At 41.9% G+C, this 24,692-nt stretch overlaps 1 protein-coding gene across 1 annotated transcript in view; it reads left to right on the top strand.

The window, feature by feature from the left end:
- Positions 1–24,692, top strand: part of RAPH1 (Ras association (RalGDS/AF-6) and pleckstrin homology domains 1) — a gene marked incomplete at its 5' end in the record, with an annotated part of 344,080 nt that overhangs the window by 73,956 nt on the left and 245,432 nt on the right. The window contains one exon of the mRNA XM_083842783.1: positions 16,509–16,614. The remainder of the gene's footprint in view (positions 1–16,508; positions 16,615–24,692) is intronic.

Here is a 24,692-nt window from a genome sequence, read left to right as displayed (position 1 = left end):
GCTCAGCTTGGTGGGGCCAGAACGTAGTGAATTCAGATAATTCTTTGTCGTCTTTCTCATCCCCTTATTCTGGGACTCTTTCTGGCTGCTGGTGTCAGTCTGGTCCACTTCAGAGTTTTTAATTTTTATCCTCTGCTTCCTGTACTGCCAGGCAAATGGAGATTCACCGCGGTGCTGCCTGCACTGGCCACAGCTCCACACTACTTGGAGGCTCGGGGGCACATACCACATATTAGAGAGTCTGTGGCCTCAGGAGTGCCAGGTTAGTATGAAGCAGGTCTCTGTGAAACAGTGCCATGGTCAGTATTTTTTTTCTTTCTTGCAGGTCTACCATTTGTTCATGTCCAAAGTATCTGAGTATGAACTGAGGACTGTAATGAGCTCATTTGCCAACCACATCGTACACAGATTCATAATCGGATCAAACCCCACTTGAAACTAGATAGACATCCACTTCTTTGGGAAGACCGATTTCCATTCAAAATCTATTTTTGGTTGGTTGATTTAGATGTATTTTTTATTGTGCCGTCCTTATTCTTCAATGCAAACAGTTCTTCCCCATAAGGAGAAGCCTACAACAATGTCTTGATATACAACAATTTGTCCACCCTTTTCTTCAGACTTGGTCCAGTCTGAAACTCTGCCTTGAAGAGGTTTGGTCAGTACTCCAAACCAAGACTCAGGCCTTGACCAGTGACATCATTGCTTCCTTATTTCCCTTGGAAATATTTCATGCAGCACTTCTTAGGATTTTACTTGCCTTTTTTATGGACATATTATATTGCTCTCTCATAATTGTCCAATGATCAAATAATATACCTCATTTTTTCTTCTTCTTAGTCATTTCCAAGTAATAAGCCAAGGCTTACAGTAGGAGTTCTGTTACTAGTCTCCAAGTGCATGACTTCACAATACTTAACTTTATTCCATTTCTGTTTTTCTAGTTCTTCCCACTTGATATAGCGATAGTCTTTTTTTACTGACAGTGCCTTTCAAATTTGTGCATCTCTAAATCACTTTTGCATACACCAGCTCTTCGTGCCAAGGTCATTAAATTACAGAAGATACAGAATAAGATTGGTTTCAATACCAGCTGTTGAGGGCTGACACTAAGCAACCTCCCACCACAAATGTCTTCCTTACAGTGAGGCAATTGCCTCATTCCCTTTAAGAAGTTCTCGCAAGTTCTCTTACAACTTTAAAGTTGTCTGATCTCTCCAGTTAAAGCCGTATCTTTCTATGTGGTATCATATTAAATGCCTTACTGAAGACCAGTTAGTAAAAAGCAGACCATTGCCCTGAAGAGTAAAACCCTATGTTGCATTTTCTTTTAACTTCATGTCTTTAATAGCTCTTCATTCTAAAATACCCTCTTTAACCTTGCATACCATGAAGGTCAGACTCGCACATTTCTCTACTTGAAAAATAGAAGGTATCTTGAGTACGGAGATAGTTAGCTCTGCGTTCATATTATATATTGTTTATTATCTGGACACAATGTCAGCACTTAACAAGTAAGAATGAATTTTGGGTGCTGGAGTTAATGACTGTCATCTAGAGAAAGTAAGAGAAAAAGTCAGAGTAAGCTGGTATTAAATGCTAAATCATGTAGCAGCTCATGAACTCACCTTTCACCTCTGGGAAGCTGGATTTAATAGAAATTCATCGGAGGGAGAAAAATAACGACCGCAGCTCAGCCCCTCTGCAGGTCTGCACACCCCAGGCAATCGGCGGTGCGTGTTCGCGGGGGAGGCATGCCCGATCCGATCCGTAAGCTCTTGCAGGTGTTGCAGCTTGTGCAGTGCTGCTCTCTGGGGGGCCGCTGCTATCAGGACCCGTCTGACCTCACGGAGTTTCAAAGCAGTACTTAGAGCCTGATGCTGGCCCTTACCAGCCCAGGCTGTGGGAAGCAACGAGGCAAGAGATCTGGACCATGTGAGGGAGCCTGTTCTTGAGCACGGAACCTTAAGGCTCGTTTCACCCGTGTATCCCCTGGCACCGACATTTTGGACAGCCCACGGGGAGGTGTAAGGCCTCTGTGGGCCTTGCGTTCAGGTGGCTGGCAGGACTGCTGGGGAGCAGGGGCCGGGGGAGGCAGGGTCAGGCTGTTTTCCCCCCAGCTGTCACTCCATACTGCAGGGCTGGGGACGCTCATGCCGTTTACTGCCCTACAACACCTGTGAGCTGTGGGAGAGCTGCAGTGGAGAGGGAAGAACCAGCCATCAGCATGGCTGAGCATGGCCTTTCAGTTTTGAGAAAGAAAATGCCTCCATAAAGCATGAGCTGCTGCAAGAAAAGCCTTCCAACCTCACTCACTCCCCTTCATTTGCCTTGCATACACACTGGGAAAATACACACACAGACAGCAGCACTGGGTGCTCCTCATACCTCACCCCTGCTGTTTGCTTCCCACCCCATCTCCTTCCACCCTTCTCTGCACAGGAGTTCTGCACCGGGCTGAGCAGACAAACAGCCCATCTCGGCTCTGCCCTCGCACAGCCAGCCCGGCCACTCCTGCCTGTCTTGGTCTGGCCTGCTGTCTGTGGGCTACTACTTGATCACTGCTACTTTGGCCTGTCAGTTCTCCTTACAGCCAAGCGACCTGCCCACAGTCGTTTCATGTTCTTTATTTGCTGGATTACATTGTTCTCCCGAGTATGTTGCCTGAAACTGCATGAAGTGCTCTCTCCCTTTCTGCCTTAGTTATTCCAAGTATCAATCACTCCACAACCACCTTCACTGTTATTAACCTTCTTCCTGTCTTCCAAATCAAAACCCATTTCTCACTTCCATATGTCAACACCAGCAACAAGCATCGATTAAATGTCTTTCATTTTTAAAGCACACAGCCTTGCTACCCTTGCTTATATCTTAATGCTTCCCATATGCTTCTCATCAGAGTTTAAATTCCTCTGTTTGCTTCCTCAGAGAAGTCATTCTTCATTATAATAAGTTGCCCCAAGTAAATTTATTCATCATCTTTTTCTATGACAGCCACGTTCTTTCACTACGGGAAATTAAACACTGTACCATATGGCCAGAGCAGCAAACTTTAGTACTCACTTGCTCAATTGTTTTAACACTTTGCCGCCTTCATACAACAGTCTGTTTGCCACTAGTGTGTCAGGCTTCCGCCTGACATATGCATTAGACATGTTAATGGGAAGGAGGAAATTAAGTGTAGTTGACAATGTGAGGAAAGAACAGTATGATCCCATTAAGTTCCAAAAATTCACTATTTCTACTATTTTTCACTGGGCTGGGGAAAAGAAAAAGCCCCTTAAACTAATTCCTCTGAACATGGTACATCATTAGCCTGCTGTGCTGCCATATGACACCTTTCAAAATCAGAACAATGTGAGAATTCAGAAGTCTGGGGACAGCATATACATGGCTCTGCTGTGCATCCCTTTTGTGAGCCTGGTACTGTCATTAGCTTTACTTTTCATGCTGCAGTTGTTCCTCAAGCCATACTAGCTCCTGTCTAATTAATGATATACCATCAGCTACTGCTAGAAGCTTAATTTTCTCCATGTTTTTCTTAAGAATTTGGCTTTCCTGACAGAGGCTTTTTGATGCATGCACCAAATTGCTTTTAATAGTACAGGAGGAGTACAGACTTCCTTCCCTGGAGTCTCTTCTGATGTTGACTTCTTGAATATCTTTCTTATATGTATATGGATCTCTTCTCATGAGATAAAAGAAAAATATGAAATGGTGGGTAAAGACAGTGATGTGCTTCCACAGATATATTTCACTTCCTTGCAGCAGCTCTTAGTTCTTCTGCTGTTCTTATTGTCTATCTGTGAGCCAAATCTCTGAGCTGGAGGAAGGCACCCCTCCCCCTACAGTGAGTAATTCAGGGCTGAATTTACCCCTTCTCTCCAGATTTCCTCATGCTCCTTTATTGAATTTCAGCTTCGGTCAGGCAGCTAGGAGAAAATTGGCACCTTCTGTTATGCCGTCTTTCTATTCCTGTTTCTGATTGACAGCTGGCAGTGCTGTAGGAGCCAAGCAGCCCCCACTGATGCCTGGTGTGCTCCTTGGGCACGACTCCTTGCCCCCTCATGCCAGCAGGGCAGTGAATTGCTGCTGACTGAAGGGAATCCCACTGCAGGAGCTGCAAGTCTCTGCAGGTGTGTCTCCTGTGGGTGTGTTTCAGTGGAGCACAAGCTGCTGAACAGAGGCCTCTGGGTGAGGTTGTGTTACATCTTCAGATTTCCCCATGCCTTTTGCAACCCCAGCTTCAGCTCACAGCTCTTTGGTTTTTCCTTGTGACAGAGGATGAGCTTTTGTTCTGCCACTCACCCACAGGCCCATGGCCACAGCCTTGGGATGTTCTCAGCAAGGCAGCTGCACTGCTAGGTTCAGAAACTGTTTCAGCGAGAGAAGGAGAGATGATGAAGTCAATGTGACATGGCACTCTTGTGTGCCAGCCCTCTGTCAAATATCTAAGAGGTGTTTTTCTCAAAAACTGGTGTTCTGAAATACGGAAGTTTTGAAATGGTATAGTTTTACAAAACTTTATTGATTTTTAAATCTGCAGAGCCTTAAAAAATAATAGCTTTTACCAACATTATTCATGCATCAGATAATACATAGTTTCATGTTTTATCAATTCAGTGTTATCCTGTAAGGGCTGAACTTGACTATGCTATTATTCCTGCTGTTGTTGTAAGTAAAGCATTGACAATGTTCTCAGCAGTTTATTTAAAAGAAAAAAAGATGTAATAAAACAGTAAAACAGGCATTTTGCATCCAGCAAGGGGCTGCAGGAGGAACTGTGAATAACCTGTGATCTTAAGGAAAAATCAATGACAGTCTCTCAAAGCTCAAGAATGGTTTTCGAGGCTGTTGCTAGGGGGAAGGACTGGAAGTGTGTCTGCTGGTGCTCCTGGGCTTCCAGGCAGATGTGGGCAGCTGCTCAGATGGCAGAAGTCCACAGAGTCCATTTGGGCTCGTGTTTGTGTAAAAGCACCTGCTTTTGCCAAGCTTGCTGTAAGTTTAGAGCTCTGCTCATCTGACATAAAATAACAATATCCAAGGGTTTCCATTACATTTCTTCTTTCTGGATCCAATATTCCGCCCTGTGTGTAACAAGCAATAAAATGAATACCTAAAATAAAATGAATAATAACCAATAAAATAAAGCTCTTTAAAAGTACTTCCTATACTTCAAGTAGTGATGATTTCATTCAGTGCAAGATTTCCTTTATGCTGGTTTCTCTATTATCTCCATTGCTCAGTGTGCAGAGTTCCTGCATTATACATGAAGATAGATCTGGGAGCACAAAGACTCACAGGATTGGGAAGGAGGTCATCTATTGCGTCCCTCAGTCCCAAAGAGGGATTGGTTATACTTAAGCCATTTTTTGTCTCCCTATAATGGAGACCGTACAATCTCCCTAGTCAATCTATTCCAATGCTTTATATCCTTAGAGAGCTCTTCTCAATATCCTACCTAGGTCTGCCATGCAGCAATTTAAATCCATTACTTCTCATTATATCCACCGTGAGGAACAGGTCATCCCTCTCATTTGTGAAGCAGTCTTTTACGTATTGGAAGACTGTTATCATGTCTTCTCCAAGTGTCTTTTAGACGAAGCAGTCCCAATTCATTTCATCTTTCCCTGTAAATCACATTCTTCTAGACATATGATCATTGTTGGTTTTCTCCTTTGGGTTCTCTGCAACTGGTCCATGTTTTCCTTGAAAGCCCTCTGCTGTCATTCCTCAAACAGGCATAGGTCAGATCAAAGAGCTGATGAGACCTTCATTGCAGCAGTCAGGGAATAGTGTTTTCCTTTGAGTGCTCTCTATATATAAGTGAAAAGGCTGCTAAATGGGCTCTTAGAGCTGTTCTCAAATTTATAGTACACCCCTCTTTTACTATCAGTGGTCCAGCAAAAAAAAAAAAAAAAAGATATTACACAGCTTGGGTGTGTATTCATTCATCTGCAAAATGAGCTGAGATTCCAACAAAATATTTGATCTAAAAACTTTGCTGAGTGAGTCAACATGAATACGTCTGCATGAAATTATAATAATCCATTGCATGTGGGCCACCATATAGTCGAATAGTAGAGATGAGTGGAATCAGGGAGTTCATGCACTCACTGCTGCTGGAGCAGCTCAGAGTAGTGCTGCTTTGCTGGCCATTGGGTAAGTGCACAGAACATGGTAGTCACTGCCTTGAGGAGCCTAAATCAGAAGGGTGAGCAGTGGTAGGAGATGTTGCATTTCGCAAACGGGAGAACCAAAACTTGGGAAAAGAACTGATTTGCTCGGGATTGTTGAGGCAAAGAGGAAAGGAGAACTCACTTCCCTGAGTTCCCTTCTTGCCATGTCCACAGGGCATTCTTCCTTGCCAGGAATGAATCTCTGGGTAGTCCTCGGAGATTGCAAGGTGCTATCTTTATGGCTTGTATGACCTTGAAGAGACATGAAATTAGGTTTCTTCCAAAGAACCTGGTGTTGTATAATGAGTACACAGGAGTCAGTTTTACCATGAAGGACAACAAAGAGATGTGCAATACTTATGTGTACCAACTTCTTTTAATTTCCTTTAGCTTCAGAGATAGTGAGCTGTCAGCGGGTGGGCTGTGACACTACACGTGAAGATGAGATCATCTCTTCCTCTCCTGCGCTCTCAGTCCACCCCTGTACCAGCAATTTGGCATGAGGTCCAATTCCTATTGGTTTAAATGGATCTGCAGGGTTCCCCTTGGGCTCTCGAAGTGGAGAAGGGAGTGTGAGCCAGAGGTTTGCATACTTCAAATATTATGACTTTTTGATATCAGGGATTTGAATGGCTCTTTCTGGGAGTGTCAGCTGGCTTTGTGCTGAGTTTCTTCATCCCTGGGGGACTCTGTTCACCCCCTTTTCTCCCTCTCCTTCTTCATTGTATTGTCAATAGCTTAAAGATCCATTGCAGATGCTAAGGATTTTCCACCCGCACTGTCTTGGATTTATTTATGGCAATCTGGCTGGAAGCATCCCTGCCCTGGAAAGGCAGAAGAGCTGAACAGCCACAAAAGCTGCAGGCAGGCTCCCTTGTATGCTCCGAGAGCCTGCACCCCTGGCTCTGGCAGCTCGAGGTCTCCAGGAGGCCCCCACCTGGCCCAGAGCTGCCTTTGCTCCTAAGAGGGAAAAGGAAGCCAGCTCACCACGTAGCACACGGGGGATTCCTGAAGTTTGTTCTCCTGCCATGAGGTCTTCAGGGATGATAGCCTTCCCTCTGTTTTTGCTTTCCCAAAATAGTGTCCTCCTTTTTCAAGGCAATCTTATTTCAAATTAAAACCTCAAAATTTTCCACTGTTTGAACGTGGTTTAACAAGTACCTTCCAGACTTCCCAAGAAATCTGACAGTAGCATTTCTGGGGGATACTGGGAGCGCTCAGAGTAAGAGGCCCTTTTCTACAAGGAAAAATGCATGACTGAATTGCAGCCAGAGAATGAGAGGGGAAAACAGCCACCCTTGGCTGCTAAATTGGAGCTGCAAAGCTCCAAATCACCCAGCAGGAGCCCACTCTCTCTCCCTTGCTCACTGCTCCCCTGCCGTCTCCACATCCCCCACCTCTCCCCAGCTCCCACAGTTTGCACGGCAAAAGTTAACCCCCTTGTTTTTTCGTAGCTGCACTTTGAGAGAGGGCCAGACATATTTTTGCAGGCTTCTTCAGGCTTGTGGTTTGCACTGCATTCCCTCTGAGCATAATTTACATAGAGAGGAAATGACTCTTGCAAAATAAGTCCTGGTGTGTTTAGATGCTGTTCAGTTAACATTGTTCATGGTTTCAGAGGCTTGGGCAGCAGTAAAGATGGCATTTGAAAGAGCAGCATTTCCTAGTCACTTCAGCCCAACAAAGCACCAGTACCCCAAAACCAACAAAAACGAGAAGCCAGAAAACACCCACTGCAGTCAGAGCCCATTTTGTTCCTCCAACCACAAACCTTTTATTTTTTTTTCCTTCATTTTTTTTTTTCTCTCTAATGCCATATGTACAGCTTGAGGTTATGTTGGAACATATAAATCTCCTGTGAGCCGCAAAGCATTAAGCCACCATTATCCTTATAATTTCATTATCTCAGTTCCTACCCTAAAACATTTAAAACTAATTGAACACCCGAGGTTTTCCTGTGAAGTTTATTTCCTAAACATTATTGAGGTACTGTTGCTAAAGCCAAAATGTACAAAGTCAGCACTTCCTAAAACAGCCTGATTTATTAAAGTAGAAATGCTTTTTTATGAATAGGATCAGAATGCCAAATAGTTCTTATCATTGCATGTTTCCATGCCATGTATTTTAGTTGATTTCCAAGAACAACTACTTAACTTCCATGAAGTTGTGCCAATTCCCCTTCCCTTCATAACATCACTTTAAGGTGCTTGCCAGTTTGTTCTTTTTAACTACAAATTTAGACTGTGTCTTGGTATTTTCTCTGTCTTCATTTAAACTGTTTGGCTTTGCTTGTTCTTGATGTCACAGCCTGTCTCCGATACTTCATTTATGCCGCTAATGGTTCCCAAATGTTCGCATGTTACAGTAGGCTATATTTTTGAGTAGAAATATATTTTATATTCTGGGCGAAGTTCATAGCACAGAAGACCTGTGTAGCATAGAAGGTCAGGCTAAATGATCATTATATTCCCTTCCAACCTGTAAAATCAGTAAAACAGATTCACATGCATACATGTTGCTTTGTCATTAAAGATAGATTTGCCTCTCCGTCTCCTCCAGCCTCATGACATTACACTGATGTTGCATCCAGCTGCAAAATTTGGAACAAAATTTAAGTTTGGTGGTTTTCATTTGGCTTGTTATGAAGACAAAAGCTATTATTTTTTTTCCAAAATGAAGAATGGCATTCATGCTTCCGGCATCAAGCAGCTTTGATTTTGTAGAAAGGAAAATATATGAAAATATATGGAAGGACCTGAAGTTTCCAGATTTTATATGTTTTGTACAGGTGGTAGCAGCATTAAACATGACGGGACTACAATGGCATTTACCAAAGCAAGAATGAGGAATGCTGGTTTACTGCTGAAAATGTGATGATCAGCTGAGTAGTAACAAATCCTCACTCCCAATTTCAAGTTGAGGTTGGTGAGCTTGAATCTGAAGCTGAGCTCGGACCTTTATCAGATAAAGAGCTCTTGAACTGGCAGTGTTGTTTTCGCAACACAGTAAATGGAAGAAGGCATACAAAAGACAGAGGTTTTTAAACTTCATCCTGCTGAGCTGTTCTTCCAAGTAGTTCTGCTGAAGTCAGTGAAACTTCAGTTCAAGGTCAGCAGGCAGGATCTGGCCTTTTGGATCTCTCTGCATCTTTGAGCTAGCTGTGACAATGGTGTTTGGTAGCTGTTTTACATGTAATAGCAGATTTCAAGTAAAGAAAACAAAACTAAACTGAGTAACAAGTGAAAAAATTAGTTTTTCCCCCTTTTAAAATAAATTGCCAGCAGTTACCATAGTAACTGCGAACAGTTGAGTATTTTGACTGTCTTTATTATGAACTGAAAAGTAAAATATTCTCTTTTCTTGGGAATGCTAAGGAATGTTCGTCCAAAACAATGGATTAACTAATCATGGCTTGCACAGTAATTCACCTCCATGGCACAGATGGATGGGAGGTGGCTCCGCTCCTCTCCAGCGGTCAGCTGAAAACTGCAGAGCCAAAGCAGGTTTTGCTGTCTCAATTACTCGGACTGTCTAGAAGGGGGAGAAACATAGTGGACCTGCACGTTGGCCTTTTTTGCAACCTCTTAAGGAGATTTCTGCTAGTCAGGTAGGCAATGTGGAGGAGTTTATGCATAGGAAAGCCAAGCATGTGCCGTTGCCAGAGCTCTCCAGCTGAAACCATTTCCTCAGACTAATTTCCTAACAGGACAAAGATTCTCAGCCCTTCCCCTGTTTCCTACACTAAAACCAGTTCCTTTTTATTTCCTCTGGTCTTTGGATCATCTTCCTTATATTTTCCCATCCTGTCTGCTTTCTCAGCATAGTGGGTTAGCAGTGGAGGGAGAGTACAGGAAAGCGTGGTCTGTCACTTCTGTGCTCAGTCAAGCACCCAGATCAAAATCAGAAAGGCTGGGATCCTCTGCTCATATAAAGAAATGTTTCTCTCTTAAAGTGAGTGATTTGTCCACCGTCCTGGTTTGTACGCCTGAGAAACCTGCATTTTCAGTCCGTTCCCATTAGAACCTGTTGGACCATTTAAAACTGTTTCTCAAGTCTATGTAGACGGACACTTTTCTGCCTTGAGCCTTTTACCTTCTCAAAGACTAAAAGAAAGCCATACTAAGTATAGTTAATATCCCCTTCCTTAGTCATCATATGGCCAAATTTTTTAACTTGATGTATTTAAGCTCTGTAAATCTGTCACTCCACTATGTTAGTCAGGTTTGTTGCTTCTCTTTGGATTCCTTGCAGTTTGCCAACATCTGCCTGGCTCTGAGGTGCCTAGGAGAAATGTCGGTGTCTGTGGGCCCCTCACCTCGGTGTGAGTGGAGGCAGGACTGCCACCAACCTGAAGTCCCATACTGGTAGCTACTGGGCATGGAAAATCTGACATGTCAGGCCAAAAGGAGAGAGGTAGAGACAAAGAATATTTTTCAAGAGAAAATGTAACTTTGTTTATCATTTAATTATGCCGGGAAAATATTTTGTATACATGGTTTACAGTTACAGGTGATAAAAATAGCTTTTCAGGAAAGCTATCACTGGGGAATTGCTACCAGAAGAGTACAATCAAAGTAGAAATGCTGGTTTGTTGTTGTTTTAAATCAAATGGTTGATTAGGGGCTAATCACGTTATATACATTTACTGTCAGGTATTCTGTACGTGCAGTGGAACACAAAGCATGGTCCTAGAAACAGAGACCAGTTCTGGTTAGCAGGGACCTTTAGAGGTCATCTTGTCCGATCCCCACTCAGAGCAGGGCTAGCTTACAAATTATGTTAGCTTGCTCAGAGCCTTGATGTTCGCACTGCAAACATTTCTGCTAAGTCTCTGATAAGGACTTCTGAATGAACAATCAAAAGCTTTCTTCAGAGAGGCTGCTCCAGGTTTCCAGGGCTGGGACAGATCCCAGTGTGTTATCTAGTGTGTTTTGAAGCATTAACCCATAAAACTCATCCGGTGAGTGCTCCACTAATAAGAATGTGCATTTAATGCTGAGAAGTTGTCTGAAAACAAAGAGAATAATCCTAATATTGCACTAAGCAGCCATCAGATCTTGTCCTTTAGATCTTTTAAGGTGTGTTTTTATCTCTTTTGCCACAGTAATACATGTGTGCGAAGGCACAAGTGCTTTATTGGAGCAAATATATATCACCAGGGACCGGGGGCAGAAATTAGTGAGTGGGCTTGATTCCTGCTGTTGCACATGGACAGCGCTCCCCCATTTCAAGCAGTCGTGGAGGAGACCCCAGGTGCCTCGGTGTGATCCCGGAGGCAGGCTGCCACTTCTGGGCCCAAGGGCAGCAGAGCCATCTCCAGGTCACTTGAGCAATATTTGTCACCCTCTCAGTTTCTTCAAAGAGTGTCTCTTTCTGTGTTTTTGTGATCCAAAAGTTCAGTTAAGGGGAAGGTTTTAGAGAGCGTGATCCGACACCACATTACTGGAGCTAATTGGGCAGCCAGACCCGGCTTCGGTTCTGTCTGGTCAGATTTCTTGAAAAAAGATTTCAGAATCTCACCAGAGCAGGAGATAAAAGCTGGTGTCAAAAGAGACAGTGTGTTCTTTCCTACTTTTTCTTTTGATGATGTAAGTCCTGGTGGTTTAATAGTGCTGGTAGTTAAGCAGGAAAGTTTTCTGTAGTTAACTGTTTGCAGTGACAGATATTAATTACTTTTACTTCGACAGCAATTCTTCAGTAATAGCTCTTCAATGGCAATTCCTATTTGACTGATTTATAACAGCTCTTTACCCTCTATTAAGAGACAAGTTAAACTTAAACTTAAATCTTATTACTCATAATTGGGGCTTGGAAAAAATAGTGTAGACTTCACACTTTTAAATTTTAATTATGAGTGCATTTAATACTCATGAAAGTGAACAGCTAATTGCTCTGGTTTGAACCAGACACAATGCATGTTCTGTACAAGCTTCAGCTTGTAGTTCAGCCAGTGCACCTCAACCCTGAATCCTGTTAATCCAATCTTACATTTTTTTGCAACGGGACAGCCAGTTTGTCAGTGTGTTTTATGAGCTACATGAAAAAAGGAGCAGGGCTAGGATCACCAAATTCTTTCTGTATCCAAAAGCAGGCTTTGAGCTTACAGCTGCAGGAGGCAACTGCTCATGTAAAAGCCCATTGTTCAGAAACAACCAATTTCTTCTGCAGCTGAAACCCAACGTAGTTAAAATCAAGTGCTTGGCCATAAAACTAGTAATTTTTATGTCAGGTTTTTTAATTGTATTATTCCTAAAATATTTTATTGTTGTATACATTTTCAAATATTTTCTCTCTCTTTCTGGATCAATACTCTATCAAACATATCCGTTCTTTATGTTATTTATTTACCTTTCTTTGGAGATTGGGTGCATTTGGACGTGATAATAACTTCCAGCTTGCAGTACTCAAAATTAATGGCCAGAGTATTGAAAAGCTTGCCATAGATGTTAATAATCCTTTTTTCTGCTGTGTTTGTTACTTCCATCTGTTACCACAGGAAGGATGACTAGGTAATAAACCTATGATTATACCTTCACCACAAAACAAGAGAGGAAATGAGATGTCAGCAAAAAATCAAAGTGTGACAGTCATGTTTAGCAGCATTTTTTGTGACTTAGAGACTCTTACACGTATGTTGTTGCTAATGCCCATATCTCTGAAGAGTTTGGAATAATTGCAGTAGGGAAATCCGTCCAGGATGCCCCTCCTCAGGAGTTGCAGTGTCCACGGAGAACCAAGTCACATCTGTGGTACTGATTAATGCACTTGGAACTTCGCCTTCAGGCAGAGATAGGACTAAGCTGCAGCGTTTTACAATACTGAGAAGGAACTGTGTGCTTTCATTTGAAAACCTGTTTCTGAATGGCATATTTGTGATCATAAAATGTCCGTATTTCTATGAGTTGTTCTAATTTTGCAAGTCAGCCATCCTGGTGGCTCTACTGGCACAGAACGGTTCTCAGCCTGCAGAGGTCTGGGCTTTCTTCCAGCGTCTAGCAAGAGGATCAATGCGCTTCATGACTACCCCCTATGCGTTCATACACTGGGGATATCTGGGCCCTGGCAGCCACTCACCCTCCCTTCCTTCTATCTTACAAGCTCAGCTGGATTCTCCAGAGCTCTGAAACCACATGCAGGTGGCTCCTAATTTTAATAGCATCTACACACTGACTATCATGATGTGTGAGACGGAAAATCCCACACCTCTCTGATACAATGAGCTTGGGCTCCTGATGGGTTTCTGAGCAGCCCTGAGCACACCATGGTAGAAAGGAAGCAGCCGAGCAGCTGCAAGGCTTCAGGTGCTTTTGTGGGAAGGAAAGAGAGACTGAGAATATGGATCATTTGGGGGAAATCCTCTTACTTGTCCTGCCATGGGGGTTTAAGCAATTTTACCATGGTCTTAGCCAACCAGGCATTGCCCCAAAGGCTAAAACAGTCCATGTTGGAGACCTCTTCCAAAAGATTACAGCAATCTCAGGCCCAGTGTGAAGTGGCTTGTGGAAAGTAAAGGGCACTTTTCACAGGGCTTTTTTTACGGGTTATTGATAGGACTTGTAGTAACCAGGCCCACGCTGTCTTCTCACAGCTGCTTCTGTCATTGCTTCTGTTTAGCCCTGAAAAGGTCAGGCAGTTGGCCTAGATGATCTTGGAAAGCCTCTTCCAAATGGACTATTCTATTCTGTTCTGTTCTGTTCTGTTCTGTTCCGTCCTGTTCTCTTGCTGCTACGTATACATTCTGTACTTGCCCCTGCGTCTTCCCCCCCTCCAGAAAGACACAGTGTGGAAAAAATGAAGCCTGCATTTCCTGGCCAACCTAGAGGTACTTGCAGGCCCATGAAGTCCTTTCTGCTAAATGTGTCCATGCAGTTTATAGTCCTTCCTCAAAACACCCAGGAGACCACAGAGATTTTAACTATGCAGGTTACTCTTCTGCTGAAACCCTTTCCGCACCACAGCTGCTTGCAGCAGATCGTAGCAGGTCAGTCCCCAGCAGTCCAAGCTCACAATTCAGAAGAGTGAAGTTAAGCCCTTGGAAGTCTGTGATACCAGGGTATCTGAACCCAGGGCTTTTGGTGAATTAACTAGAGCTCCATCTCTTTGCTGTGTCATTTAGATGTGCTGCAACTTTTAAAAAATGTCTTTTTGAAAACACTGTGGAATGAAAAAGAAAAAAAATCTTCCAGTGACATCTTCCAACAGCACTTAAAACTTCCATTAATATTACAAACGAATTCAGCAGATAATCTGCTGTTGAATCAAAATTTCCAGCACTGTATTCCAACTGCACTAAAAGCTGCATTTCCATTAATGTAAAGAATGAATCCAGCATGTAATATATTGCTGAATCAAAATTTATGCAACAGGTTAGTTAAGAGGGTACAGTCAACTCTTATAATGCAAATATCTCAAGTCTGGCCTAGTACTATAGCCACTGCAATTAAAAAAACAAAATAGATGGGAAAAACATGTGGAGGACAATCTATTTCTCTAAACAGTGATGTAGACACAGTGAAGATGTTTGAAAAACGGGCTTTGAAAGTCGAACCGTCACCTCCTCTATAAAACAGGGTACTGTTGCAGCCTGTTTTCTTGGGAGGTGGAAGAGCTTGTAACAAATATAGTGTTTTTATTGAAAATCTTAGTACCATCTTATTTTGCTTCTTCAAGAAAAAGTACAAGAACAATAAAAGCTCAAGAAAAATACAGTAAGTTTGATAGAAAGTGCAATAATGTGTCCGGATTGTTCAAAAATTGCCTTAAGACTCTTCCCAGTGGAACTGTGTTCTTCTCTGAATGCCTGTGTCCCTTTCCCTTATATTTTGTTATTCTGGGAAAACCCTTACTTTGTGAGGTTTGTTGCCTTGTTTGTGAAGGTGTCAGTGCTCTTCAACAAGGGTTCTTATTTCACTGTCAGAACTTACAGGCAGAGGAATCCTCAGAGATCTCAGCAGCTCCCTCCCAATTCAAGAGACATGAGCAGATCAGCAGGCAGCAGCTCCGGCTGTGGAAGGCAGAGATCTGGCATGGCTAACAGGTGTCCTGAGAGGAGAGGGATGCCTTTACAGGCTCATAAGAAGCAAAAGGAGCTGGTAGGAGTTCCACTTCCCTGAAATTGGGACCTGTATTTGCAGATCATCTTCCTATGTACCAGCAGGTGCCTTGGGGTTAAAGAGAAGTGCCTCGAGTGCTTTGGTTTAGATACCTCTTTCTCCATCTCAGCAAGTGCTAGCAGTGCTGACATGTCCCTCCCAAGAGATAACAATATAAACTTCCGCCTAAAGTTATCCCTTACAATTTTGATTCTACTCTGACAAGCCAGGATTTTACTAAGAGGTGTATTGCCAAGTTTCATACCTTGGGAATTAGTATTATAATCTTCATCACTGTCTTTATTATCAGCTGCATTCTTTTAGTTTTCCTCGATGTCATTCCTTGCTGTTAATTTTATCTTTTGTTATCATTCTACACCATCTTCTACATTTTTTAAATTTTATTTTTACTAATGCAAAATCTCTTTATCTACCATTTCTGTAATATTAGCATTCTTCTTCCATTCAGAGTTTTAATTTTAGCTATGCATGGCCTTCTCAGTCAAAGGCAGCTGAGGATATGCAGCCCCTTGCAGGATCAGATCCAGACATGAGAGGAACTTGTATGCTCTCTAGATATATTAAACTAATTACTTTGACTTCCATATACTCATTGCAGGTTCAAAGGCCAACAGCTGGGCATCCTATTTGAGAATTTCAAGGGAGATGGCTGAGCACAGGAGAGCCTGGGAGCAGGTTTCAATTATTGTATTAGACAGAGGGTTAAGAGTCATGCCTGAGAGGGGAGATGAGTGTTTCTCGACGTGGGATTTGGAGTGTAACAAGGAGGACTTGAGGGCTTTTGATCTGGCATCTTTCTCAAGCATTATCTCACTTTAAAAAAAGAAAAAGGGAAAAGAAGAAAGGATGGAAACATCTCCTAGGCTGGAGATTTTGTAACGAATTCTGACACCAAGAGGAGCTTATGAAATACTTTTTTGGGTACAGCTAAAAAATCCTGGGGCAAACAAAAATTCATGGTAAAATGATAAGGAGTTTTGTTCACTTGGAACATGTCTCCTGTCCTGCTACTTCCAGCAATGGGTGAGGAAACAAGCTTCCATGTTTTGGACAGGCTTATGGACTAAGAGTTATGGCCTGGAAAGGCCATTAAGAAAATAACTGTAGTAAAACTGTGAATCAATTATGGAAGAATATCTGAAATACAATTTTAGTTTATGGATGCTTTCAAGCAATAAAGTGTGATGAGTTAATTCTCTTATGCTTATTTCTACAGCTTCAGAGATGAGATTAGAGCTTGCAGATTCCTGGCACCTTGTCCGTGCTGAGTCCACAGACAATTTAACTTCTACAGCATTTACTGTGCTAATGCATGGAACATGGTAAGTGTTTTAATATTACTATTCCAGACTTCTCTTTCCCCATTTTAAATACTTTGAATCTGCTGGTATGAACCCCAAATAACTCCTGGGGGAAAAACGTTTGCCGTGACAGAAAGAAGTATCACTTATGCAAATCCCAAATTAGTGAGTAACTGGCTACCTGTTCTGTGACACCCTATAGGGTAAGTCTAGGACAAAAGCCTGTTCTTATTATGTCGTTTTATGCAACTTGGGATGTCAGTAGTCATTTGAATGAAGCTGTCTGCCTTGCCTTAAAAACAGGCAGTGGAACTGTTTAATGTGAAACCTGGGATTGAATTGTAAAATGTGTCAAAAATAGTACAGGAACTACTATAAGTTTCGGTAGTTTTTATTCAAAGTTACTTTCAGAACAAAAGCTACAAGAGTCATTTCAAGAAATACACCTCAGGAGAGAAGAGGTGCATGAAAAACCATAGAAGGGTTTACTAAATTCAAACATCACTTTCATACTTGTAATGAAAAACAATAAATGCAATCCAGTGTATTCTCCAGATGCTCCTGATATGAATCAGTATGTCCATGAGTAGGTGTAAATAGGCTATGATAACAATTCAGCTCTCTTCCTGCCGCCTACACCACTAAAGCATTTGAATACTTCACAATTATTAGTGGATTTTCTCTCTGACGTGATACCCCCTTCCTCCTCATAAGGCAGGGAAATATCGCTTCTCACAGGTAAGGAGGTTTCAAGCCTGACAGAGAAAATGGAGTTTTTTGGTGCATTGGATTAGGTGCATACTCTAGTGTAACTTCACTGGTGTGGTCTACCCATCCCTGCCAGTACCTACAGGGCTGAGTACATGACTTGCGTAAGGCCGTGCAAGAGGTAGATCCAGAAACTGAATTCTCTGAATCAGAGTTGGAGTCTTCCTTGCAGAACTGATTTTCTAAATAATCTAATTGTTTCTAACAGAACTAAGTCCTTTGCCTAGTCCCGTGAAGAGAAATTACAGGATTTGGTCTCTGTGCAATAAATATATGGTCCTGAAAGGCATTCCTTTATGGACATTGGGAAAATTAGAGCCTTGTCCAGGAGCACTTCTTTTGAGGCCTTCCCCTGCAATGACTTAGGTTTACCGGCTCTGTGTGCCTCTAAACACTAAACTTTCCTCGATGAGTTTCCCTAGTGAGACCTTCATGTAAAGAAAACAATGAGGACATGATGGCTATTCACGTACCATAAAGCATTAAGCATTACCTTTTTATATACCATTTCTGTGCCTGTTAAGATTGGATATATTCAGTCTTTGACTGTTCAGTGCAGTTTTGTGTTCTGTAAGAGTCAAAGTGACTCAGAATCCCTAGACCACTACACATAAAAGTTTGATTTTGCCTTTTTTATTTATACCTTATACTTAAAATGTTCTTGAAGCCCGATCAAAACAAGAAAAATAAAAATGTTTCCTTGAAAAAAAACATTGGAATGGGATGTTTGGACAATGCCAAGAGCGCCCTCCCTTCTCCTTTGGTGTTTGGTTGCCAAAACAAGCTTAAGCCAAACTGATGCACTTTGGTGAAGGTCGTAAACCTTATTGAAATTGCATCCTCTGAGAGCAAATGGTTCCACCAACATTTAACACTGCATTTACCAGGTTTTCTGTGTACAGCATCCACCTCTGAAACCCTGTAACATGGTGGCTTTCAAAGGCGAGTAAATAGTCACTAGGCCTTTTTCAAATCAACTATTCAAAGTGCACCGCTTTGTACTGACCCCTCTTTCTACACAGCCTCTAAGTTAACCATTTTGTAAGTGAACATAGCATTAAAAGTTGCTGTTATTAGAGCTCTACCTAAATCAGAAGAGTGGGAGAGGTGAACAAGAGCATGTAGAAGTGCACTCCTGAGCCAGACCAACAGTCTGTCATTCAGTGCCCCTCTTAAGGAGCGGCAGTAGGAGCAGCTGTTTTGGGACACCATACAATCTTGGCCACCATTTGCTGTCCATACCCCTTGTACTCCCTGAGCATCTGAATCATTAGATTAGGATGTTAGAGAACAAATCCCTGCCCAGAATTTTCACTTTGTATTTATGTACCCGTTGTCTAGGAATTTGTCTGAACCTTTATTTCACCTGCTGCTATGCCTGCCTCCACAACCTCCTATAGTAGCAAGTACCAGAAATTCACTACCCATTGTGTAAAGAAGCACTTGCTTTTACCTGTTTTGACCACATCTGCTACTGCTTTCATGAAGTGTCCCTGGTTCTCAAGTTATAGGACTTGGTAAAAACAGTTCTGCCTTTACCTTGGGAAGTATTGCTTGTAGGCAGTGGAGGTGGAGAAAGAGATACGAGGAAAGAGCGTTCCACAGGTTTCTTAGAATTCTCTCATCACACAGTTATGTAAAATGTGTCTGTTAATAGTTTGCATAAACTAGAGCTCTAGCAGAATCCCAGGCAACACCCTCTTGGCAGCGGTGTCCAGCCACTGAAGCCTAGCCCAACATTTACAAATTCCAGAATTAGGGAGCCAAATTAGTGGCTTAAAGGTAGAGATATTCACTGTCTGCAAAAGATCATGTAGGCTCTCTATCTTCTACAAGAAGCTTGTTCGGTACTTAGCCTACATTTTCCTTTCCCTGGAATTATTTCTGTATTTGTAATCACAAACCCTTAGACTACACTAGGTAATTCCTTTTCTTTCTTGATTTTCATTTTCTCCGCATATTTATCTTGTCTCACCCATGGCTGTCACTGTGTCAAGTTATGCATTACCAGGGCTTTTTTTAGCTTCTTCTCTATTCACTAGATTCTCCCTGTCCCATGGCAATTTTAACTGTGTTTTTATTTCACTCCGATTTCCCTGAATAAGATTTGTCTGTTGGCTGTCTCATGTATGTTTTATTTCTAGAGACATTTAGAGTCTGGTATTTCTCAGCTCTCCGACTGGTTCCTCCTAAGGTCCGTGAAGGTTTCCAACTCCAGAGACATCCTTTTCTGTAGTCTCACTGCTTGAAGTGGGGGCCAAGAGTCAAAATAGCAAAAGAAAATCAAACATATGCCTGTGAGCTACCATCTCCTATTAGTGGCTCTGCGCAACCATCTCCTGTTAGTGGCTTCATGAAGCTGTCACCAGAGTTGTTTCTGAATCAAAACCTTGGGAAAAAAAAATAAAAATCGGAGCCCCGAGGAAAAGGGGGTTGCTGCAGATCTGAAACCTGCTGCTTGAGTCCCTCTTGTTTCTCCCTCCCCCAGTTTCCTTTTGAGGTACACGTTTCGTTGTGAAATTGTGTCAAAGGATGCAGTGTTGGTGCCCTCTTGTGGGAGGAAAAAGATGCGAGGTGAGGAAAAATTCTGGGCCAGCAGTGGGACAACGTTTAGAACAGATTAGGATGGATTGTTTTGGCAAGGGGTGGAGAGGGGGATTTCACTCAGCTACGCCAAAAGACTTGGTTGGTGGGCACTGGAGGGGTATTGGCAAGCTGAGATTTCAATAGATCACCTGGGACAGGTCTGCCAGCCTCACCACTGACGTCTGTGGCATGGCCCTGTGCAGCGCAGCTGAGAGATGTTGGTGTTGGTGCCCTGCAGGCAGCATGCTGTGCCCAGAGAGAGCCCAAAGTCACCACAACAGAGGGACAGCTGCCTTAGCAGTGCTTCACCTGGGCTTTTGGGGCACAGACATTAGTCTGGGCCCAGCTTGGCGCTGACGGAACTGCAGCTTTGCAAAGGGAGTTCAGTGCCCTCTGACATTAATTTCTTTGTCCTCGATTGTGTGGCACAGAGAGGCCTTGCATTTCATCAGCTCACATGGATCACCTTTGAAAGGGGACCATACAGCTATGGAAGTGTTTGGTTTGTTGTATAATCCTTGCTTATAGTGTCTTATGCCTGCATCTTTGTGCTCTGGCTTTTCAAGATCCCTTTTCGCTACAAAAAATAGAGCCCATAAAATCTAATGGAAGATACGGTTCTCTCCATATTTTAGCTCAGTGTATTTCTGATTCTTTTTTCATAAGCTAAGAGCCCATGGTTTGTTTGTTGTCAAATAGTTTGCGTGCTATCTTTTTATGAAAGCATCAGCACAGACCCTAGTAGTACATGAAAACTGCTAGGTTTTTCACCTGAGATACCAAGCTTTCCTAGGCTGACCTGCAGTTAGTCATCTAACCAGATATCTGAGACATCTTCAATTTCTTCACACGGTTGATAGTTCTGGTTTTAGCTGGCTGGAGAAAATGCTTGTGAATGCTGAACAACTACTTGATGCAAGGTTTTGTGTCTGTGGATAATATATGGAAAAAAGTATCTGCATCTTTCTGAGGTAGCAGGCTATTAGATGCCACTTTCTTTAAGCACAGAAAGAAGGCTGTGAGCCAGCAGAATTCAGCATTAAAAGATGTTCATGGGGTAGAGAACGGCCTTATTGCGTTGATATTAAGTGGCAAACAGTAAACCATAAACCTAAATTTAAAGCCTTCTCCCAGGCTTGATGATTTTAAGATTTCCATCTAATTTTTTTCTGGCTTCAAGGTCTCTAAAGATTTGCAAACCCTGAGTTAGTTCATTTGCAGGTGATAACACTGCTTCTTTAGGCAGATTCTCGCCATTTAAAGTTCACTAAACTGAGGGGGCTATCTTTTTGAGCAAAGTCCTGCAACCCGCTACAGGTTTGGCTTGATTTCAAGGTTAGCTGCCATCATTCACAGGCAATGGCTGTACTGCATGACCAATCACCAGGGTAGTGGCAAGGAAATCAGTATTATAGTTCTGAAACAGCTATGAGTAATAGCCAAAACTATTTCAAGTAGAACCTAGTGGAAGGTATATCTGTCGCTCAAAGTAAATAGAGAATGCCATTTCTTTAGTGTAAAGACAGACAAAATTCTTCATGCAGGTGGCATGGGAAATGATGTATGGCGTTTCAGTAACTGCTTGCTTTTTAATCATGTATGTAGAGGCACAGTGTCTTGTTTAGAAAAGGAACCTCCACAAAGCACTCAGGGCAAAGTCTCTCATGAAATGGAAGGGGAGAGGAAGAAGCAGGCAAACTGTCATGCTAGAGTAAAATCTTCCAGCCCCCCCTTTTGATCTTGGAGGGGTTGTTTTCTCCCCCGTTTTTCTCCCCACTTTCTCCTCCCCCTTTTCAATCCTTCTGCCTTTTTACTTTTAGTAGCACTAATTCTCCAGTAACGGTAGAGGGGCAAAAATGGCCTGCCTTTTCTGTCTGTGCTCTTTTCTATGGGATGAGCTCTGCCAGAAACTTCCTTGCAAGGCCAGTCACCTTCTAGGCATCCACTTCACTCAAGCTATCTGCATTTCATTATTGATTATATACAGTCCTTCCTCGAAGCATTTCAGCCCAAATGTCAAAGTCTTGTAGCATCCTTATCTGCAGAGTGATGTGTGTCAAATCTACTTTATCACAGTCTGCCACCAGGGTTTTCACATGTGTAACTTCCATTGCAGTTGACAGGAGTGATATATGCAAATCTTCCACATAGCAAGAAAATAACAGTTTTTTAAAATAATCGAACTCGTAGAAACGCCCTCTGTACATTACAAAGAAGCAAAGGCAAGACTAAAACAGCAATGGCTAGTAGCAGTCAAATACTGTATGCCAAAAAGAAGACTGCTAAGCTTGCTTTAGAAATGTTTGTTTAGGTCTCCCCATTATCCATCTTGGTCCAACCAAGAGAGTGGAAGGCAGCAGCTGTATTGTGTCCCTTGAGATGTAACAGGACAAAACATGAAAAAAAGTATCAGGAGCTCAGGAAAGGATCTAGTGTCCCACTCTAGAAGGCCATAAAATTTAAATCAAAAGATAAAATTTGGTACACTTCCTCAAGTAGGGAGCTAAGAGCTTGTTTCAGCTTGTCGCCAAACACCCACTCAAAGTCAGCATGCCACGCAGTACTCTGGCCACAGGAAAGCTTTTACTGGCAAAGCAAGAAAATGTATGTAACAAGGCATAACGTATGTTGTTCGTATCCATTAAAGACAGTGAAACTCTCAAGTTAGCTGCTGACTAAAAGCTTCCAAATCTGTAGCTGGCTTAGACTGAAGCGATGAAAGTGGTGTCAGTCTGGTGCCACATATGTGGGCGTGCATCAGTGCACAGTCTGAGTTTACAGGATATGAGGCAGTAAGCAGTTGGGTATCAGCAAATAGAATTAGGGCAGGAGCTCTAATCTATTATAACCATAAATTGCTTGGCTCTTTTCCAGGGCTGTGTAGACAGGAATTTTCTTTCTGGGTTCAGTTCCCACAAACTTCCTGGTAGTCTCAGTCGAGTTTCAGAGCCTGATTCTGATCTTAATTTATTCCTTTGTAAACTCAAAATAATTCAGATGAACCCAACATGTGGCAGTTGTTCAAAACTACCCTAAATGAACTCAAAAAAGCATTCGGAGTGCCTCATTTCTTCATTTGTAAAAGGAGGGACCCCTCTCTAACCCCTCAGTCTGTCTTTTTGGTACTGTAGCAGAAACACAGTTACTGTGCACTTATTGGCGAAATCTTAGACGGAGTCTCTATCTGCTATCTAATGCAAACAGCAGTATTCACAAAAGATTTGAGCAAGTTTTTTCAAGTTGCAGTTCCAAATTCTAAATATTGTGAGAGCAGAGAACCACACAGCACTAGCATATGTGCAGTAATTCAGAAGGCAGCCTGACCAGAAGGATTTACCCACACAAATAAATAATCAGGATTTTAAGTGTGAAAGAGATCCTTTAAGTGTGAAAGAGAGCAGCATAAAATTTCAAAAGAAATGGTGGGATTTCTCCATTTCTTGCTGTCTTTAAATCAGTTTGCAGGTACATTTTTTGATGTTATGTTTTAATCAAACACAACTTTTTGTCTTCCAAGCAAAGACAGGCTAGAGAAATCCTATTTTCCATTATTCCATCTATTTAAAGAAATCAAATTTTAAGAGTTAGTGTGTTAAGCTTTTCAAGTCATTTGGGCCTAAACGGGAGAGAAAACATAATGAAGAGTCAGAATGAAGAACATAAAAGGAACATTCATGCAAGAACCCGGGGAAGGCTGAGCAGTAAATTGCTCTAGAGTAATAGCAATGTAGCGTTTATATTTCCAACAGGCACAATTTTAATAATAAAAGCAAAGAGAGACCAGATTTTTGTAAAGTAACGCTGTCTTATTCTCAGTATTGGTTGTGTTTAGTCCTCCCTAAATATGTAACGTGCATTTGCAAAGACACCTTTCAGTTAACTGTTCAGACTTTATAGAATTTGGAGATTAAACTGTATTTTGTTCTTGAAATGAGGGCTGTGTGAAAGCGAGTTACCTGAATTTAGTGACGTAGTTTGTAAATCTATTCATTTTTCTATGTCGAATCTTTCAGGTTTCCCAGAAAAAAAAAATACCCTAAAAGTAGTATCTAAATCATCTTGACTATGTAGCCATATTTGTTAGGGGGGGTGAATATATATGAGCTAATTCCGGAATCACTTACCTGAAATTGGTATTTTAATCTTGAAAGTCGTATTACGTATTAGGAAAAGTAACTATTTTCAAAAGCAAAATTGGGACACTTTTGCATTGACACATGTGAAATGTTTCTGTGAAAGAGAGAGGTGCTTCTTGTAAAAAACAAGTATATCGAACACATTGGAAAACCTTAGGTGTAGCAATAGTATATTCTTTTTTTCTTAATAAATGTTTCCAGTAGTATAAGGTCTGATTCAAAGTCTTCTCTGAGCACTGAGGAGTTCTATTAACATTTACTCTCTTATAAAGAACAATTTTAATGAGGGTTAGACTCATCTGCTTTTCCTCCTGCTTCCAAACACTGTTCATCACAGCAGAGACCCATTCCACTGCTTGGTTTATTTTGTGATAAAGGCAGAACCATTTGATCACTGTGTGTTGGGCAAACATAAAACAAACAAACAAAACAAAAAATAACAAACAAAACCAAAAACAAACGAAAAAACAAAACAAAACAAAACAAAAAAACTTGATGTGAGAAAATGAGATGTAAAAGATTTTGTTCCTTAACAGAGAGAGTACATTGCACAGAACTCTAGGCTTGTACCAGCATAAAAATTCAGAGCATATAGGTATTTTAATAGAG

The sequence above is a fragment of the Anser anser genome (assembly GCF_964211835.1).
Source record: "Anser anser genome assembly, chromosome: 6".
Taxonomy (NCBI): domain Eukaryota; kingdom Metazoa; phylum Chordata; class Aves; order Anseriformes; family Anatidae; genus Anser; species Anser anser.
The sequence above is the reverse complement of the archived record's forward strand: the minus strand, read 5'-3'. Positions and strand labels throughout refer to the sequence as shown.